The sequence below is a fragment of the Bufo gargarizans genome, chromosome 2, assembly GCF_014858855.1.
Source record: "Bufo gargarizans isolate SCDJY-AF-19 chromosome 2, ASM1485885v1, whole genome shotgun sequence".
NCBI classification, from domain to species: domain Eukaryota; kingdom Metazoa; phylum Chordata; class Amphibia; order Anura; family Bufonidae; genus Bufo; species Bufo gargarizans.
The window spans coordinates 3,668,945-3,674,453 of record NC_058081.1 but is presented as its reverse complement, the minus strand read 5'-3'; the positions used below and the strand labels follow the sequence as shown (position 1 = coordinate 3,674,453).

The following is a 5,509-nucleotide window of genomic DNA, read 5'->3' as shown; positions in this document are numbered from 1 at the left end:
CCCAACTTATGGAAATCATATAAGATCCACAAGATAAACAGAAGGAAGGACTTAGTGGAGTCCGTTCCAGATCTCCAGATGATACCGCAGACATGGTATGGACTCATGTTTCTTCAGACAGGTTAAGCAATGGGCGCAAGGACTTGTCATGGATGGCCGGGGGCTTACTTCCGGATTCAGCTGGGGGTTGCCTTTTGGTCTGGGTCCCCTGCAGGTGTCTTATAGACCAGAGGGACTGGGAAAGGTTTATGGGGGGCCCTTCTGTTAAGGATAGGGCCTGCAATAGACTCCAACCTTTTCAGGTATCGATTCTCGGTCTTGTAGCTAAAATCACCTGTAGTGTCAGTTCATCTCAGTTTAATATCTCATATGTCCCCTACCTGGGGACCATATAGTAAAATAATTTTCCTCCTACAACAGTTAGACGGATATAAAAGGGGTGTTCTTAATTTTGAAAAATTGCCTTAGTGTCAAAGACACACTCCACAGTCGAATTTCCTCTCCTGCTATTCCACAGATCGTTTGAAAAGTGCTGTTCTTAATTGGAAAAAAAATATATATATATTTTTACATTTTTGATTTCTGTAGGCCCCAAAACATTGGGAAATAGAAAAGAGAATGTATAAAGTGAGCTGGAGTATAACTATGACTGAGTGCGGGGCCACTATATACTGTATATAAACATAAATAATTTATTTTTTATTTTTTTCCCATTGGAAAATGGAAAAGAGAACCCACAAAGTGAGCTGGAATATAACAATGGCTAGGTATACTTCTCTACTCTGGCCAAGGTATGGACAAGTCCTGTGGGATCCATGCCTGGTTCATTTTAATGAACGTGAGATTGTCCACATTGGCTGTGGACAGGGCATGCGCTTGTCTGTGATCACAGCTCCTGCGTGCTAAACACACGTTCAGACAATACACTGGCTGCAGGGCAGGCCAGCACCTCCAACGCGTAAAGGGCAAGTTCAGGCCATGTGCCCAATTTGGAGACTCAGAAGTTAAATGGGGCAGACCCATCAGTCAGTACATACAGTCGTGTGCACACGTACTGTTCCACCATGTTGTTGAAACACTGTCTCCTGCTAAGACGGTCCATATTAGCTGGTGGTGCTGGATGTTGTGGCATGATGACAAAGCATTTCCACATTTCGGCGATGCTAAGATGTGTTGGCGGTGTCCCAGCTGCGTTGGCGACTTCTTCGTCCTACTATGCCTTCGCCTTGTGCTTTTACTAAGCCCCGGCTGCCAGGTGGTAATGCGCATCTACCAGCTTGCACTTGAACTCAAGCATCTTCAGATCATGCTCCAGTGATGGAAGTAAGGACGACACGTTGTCCTTGTAGTCACGTGGAAAAAACACAAGCAGAACAAACAGGGAGGATATCCAGAGGCTTCGCAGGATAAGATAATTTTTTTAAAATAAATTTGATATTAATGATCCACTCACTTCACTGGGGGGTCACCAGTAGGATAAACTCAAAGACACCTGGGGCAAGTCAACCCCCCCCCCCCCCCCCGGGCCACCAGGATCGCTTGTAGAATGGTTGAGGTTGGTGTCAACGCACTGAATGTGCAGCTCAGATGTAATTCAGCACACGGATCCAAGAATTCGTCATCAATCCTCTTTATTTTTATATATATATATATATATACGGCTCAACACGTTTCAGGGGTCACAAAGCCCCCTCTGATCCCAGCCGGGGGAGGGGGGGTAACTTGCCCCAGGTGTCTTGAGTTTATCCTGGTGGCAACCTCCCAGTGAAGTTAGTGGATCATTAAGATCAAATTATCTTAGTTCACTTATTGATTCAATGTTATGTTTTATCCAGCATTTAATCTATTTATTTAATGCACCTTACTCTACCTCACTCTCTTATGTACTAATTAACCCCACACGCTATCCCCTTGTGTCTGTGGGTGATATTATCCTATAGTATACTTGCATTCATATTTAACCAGTTATTTCTGAGACTGGCGCTCATTCCCCCACGTTTTTAATGTCAACGGTGTGATACTTGGGGTGGATACCTTCCCCTTGCCATCCACCTTGTTGCTGATCCTTTGTCACATTTTCCTTGGAGCGGGAATCCTGCAGGGTGGCCACCGAGTAATCAGCATTGGTTAGGATGTGGGCAACTCGGCGGTCATTGCGCAGGCACTGCAGCATGTAGTCTCTCATGTGTACCAGGCTTCCCAGAGGAAACAACAAGCTATCCTCGGTGCGAGGTGTATCGTCTGTTTTCATTGTATCCCCCCATCCATGCTCCAGTGATGCCCATGGACTGATTTGGGTGCCACCCTGCTGTGAACATGGATCCTCGGATCCTCCTCCTCATCCTCCAAAACTGTGCCCTCGCTGGACAGTTGTGTACCTGGCCGCTGTTGGTGGAGGAACCCACCCTCCAAGCCACGTCTGGATGACTGGCCTGATAACCATGTGAATGATCCCTCTTCCCGTCCTGCTCCTCCTGTGCCACATCCTCTTCCATCATCGCCCAAAGCGTTTTTTCAAGGCGACATAGAAGTGGGATAGTAACACTGAGGACGGCACTGACCATGTTGGTGGAGTATTCGAAACAGTGCAGCATGGCACACACATCCTGTATAGAGGCCCACTCGCTGGTGATGAAGTGGTGCTGTTCCGCAGAGCGACTCAACTGTGCGTGCTGCTGCTGAAACTCCTTTATTGGCTGCTGCTGCTCGCACAGTCTGTCCAGCATGTGCAAAATGGAGTTCAACCTTGTGGATATGTCGCATATGAGACGATGAGTGGAAAGGCAGAGGTTACGCTGCAGCGCAGACAGGAAAGCAGCAGCAGGGTGAGAACGCTGGAAGTGCGCACATATAGCCCGCACTTTCTGCAGCAGCTCTGACATATTGGGGTAATTCTTTTTTTTTGCAAATCTCTTTTTATTATTTCAGTATATCAAAGTGAAAAATTTCACAATATGACATTCCATAACATTGTCATGAGACATTCAGTATCATTATTACAAAGAATGCAATATATGGAAATGATCATATCTCAAATACAATAAATCCTTAGAATACAATTAAACAAGGGAAATAACACAGAGTAGGGGGTGGGAAAGTGAGACAGGGGAAATGCACTTAGAGTTAGGCAAATGAATAACCCTGAAAGGGTTTGTTACAACCATAGGTTTACACAGGTATTTATGGCGAATAAAGAGAAAGACTAAATCAACGTATTGTTCCCATTGATGTGATGTATTTAACACCTTAATGGGATGTAGCGGTCCCCAACTGGTCCAAAACCTCAGTATCCTTCTCCTCTAGTGCTTTTTTCCATGGCGACCAAACCTCTAGATATTTGCTTCTATTGCCTCGGGCCCAGCCCATCAATTCCTCCATCCTATGCATTTGGTGCATTCTATCATACCACAACTTTATATCTGGGGGATTGGTATCTTTCCATTTAGTAGGGATAAGTAGTTTCGCTGTGGCAATCATGTGTGTAGGGAGATTATGCTTAGAAGGACGAAGATCAGGGGTAGGGACCCACAACATACTAATTCAGGAGAAAGTGTTATAGAGGTGGCACAGATCCTATTAATGGAACTTTCGACCTCCTTCCAAAATTGCTTCAGTAGGGAACAAGACCACCAAATATGAGCCATGGACCCCCTTTCCGCATGACATCTCCAACACCGGTCGCTAGGAGAGAGACCAATGGCGGACAGGTAGGCTGGGGTTCTGTACCACCTTGTGACTGTTTTATAGGAATTTTCCTGAAAGCGAGTACATGTGGAGAATCCAGTTGCATGAGATAAAATATAAGAAGTTTCAGAATCCGTAAAGCATCTCCCTAAGTCTTTCTCCCATAGGCGTATGAAATATGGCTTAGCTCTGCTAGACAGCTTTAAAAGATTGTCATATATGATAGATATTGACCTCTTCAGAGGGTTAGGTAATATAGAGAGGTTTTCCAACCACGTTGGCTCGGAGAGAGTAAAACCTGAGTCTTTCTCAATTCTTTTACATGTGTTTTTAAAAACCCATTTTTGGATTGGGGAAGGAAGCCTATTACCCAGCTTGGTGAATATTTCTTCTAAAGGTAACATGCGGTTAGACTTCATCACCTCCCCTATTTTAACACTTCCCAGGAAATGCCACCAGCTCTTAACCCCACCACCCATTTTATCAAAGAGGTATGGAAGAACATCTAACGGGGCTAGTTTAGATAAATTATTCCCTTTAGGAGGGGCCAAAGGAGAGTTGCGATGGCTGAGAATCATACTTTTGGTTAGCACACCCATCCTTGGACAAAGAGAGAGAGGGGCTTCTTGTGACCAAAGTATAGCATTCCTGTGTATCCCAAGCAATGCTCTTTCAATATCAAGAAAGGGGTTATTTATTTTGTCATTGGTCAAAAGCGCCCATCTAGCTAATTGGATGGCTCTGTTGTATAATGCCATATCTGGTAGTGATATACCTCCTTTATAACTTTTCTGGGAAAGGATGGAGTAAGCTAGTCTGGGTCTCTTAGTATTCCACAAAAAGGTAGAAAATAAGCTTCTGATTTGGACGTAGTAGGAAGCAGGGATATGTATCGGGAGGGCCTGGAACAGATATAGAAATTGTGGAAGGACAAATGTGGAAAGGAGGTTTTTTCTTCCAAACCACGACATATAGGGTACTTTTAAAGAGGATCTAATTTTAGAGATTAATGGGATATAATTTAGTTTAAACAGTAGGTTCAAATTGGCGGGGACATTTACACCTAGGAACTTAATTGATGATGTGGGCCATTTAAACACAGAGGATACGTTTAAGGCCTCCTGCACACGAACGTTGTGTGCATCCGTGGCCGTTGTGCCGTTTTCCGTTTTTTTTCACGGACCCATTGACTTTCAATGGGTCAGTGGAAAAATCGGAAAATGCACCGTTTGGCAGCCGCATCCGTGAGCCGTGTTTCCTGGCCGTGAAAAAAATATGACCTGTCCTATTTTTTTCACGGCCAACGGTTCACGGGCCCATTCAAGTCAATGGGTCCGTGAAAGAACACGGATGCACACAAGATTGGCATCCGTGTCCGTGATCCGTGGCCGTAGGTTAGTTTCATACAGACGGATCCGAAGATCCGTCTGCATAAAAGCTTTTTCAGAGCTGAGTTTTCACTTCGTGAAAACTCAGATCCGACAGTATATTCTAACACAGAAGCGTTCCCATGGTGATGGGACGCTTCTAGTTAGAATACACTACAAACTGTGTACAAGACTGCCCCCTGCTGCCTGGCAGCACCCGATCTCTTACAGGGGGATATGATAGTGCGGCACCTGAAGGGGTTAATTGTACTATCATATCCCCCTGTAAGAGATCAGGGCTGCCAGGCAGCAGGGGGCAGACCCCCCCCCCTCCCCAGTTTGAATATCATTGTGCGGCCCCCCCCTCCCCTGTTGTTAACTCGTTGGTGGCCAGTGTGCGCACCCCCCTCCCTCCCTCCCTCTATTGTTTTAATACATTGGGGCCAGTGTGCGCGCGC

General features: G+C 45.4%; 1 pseudogene; it reads left to right on the top strand.

Moving 5' to 3' along the window:
* The first annotated feature begins 304 nt into the window (after positions 1 to 304).
* On the top strand, positions 305 to 422 carry LOC122929919 (annotated as a pseudogene).
* Positions 423 to 5,509: the final 5,087 nt, after the last annotated feature.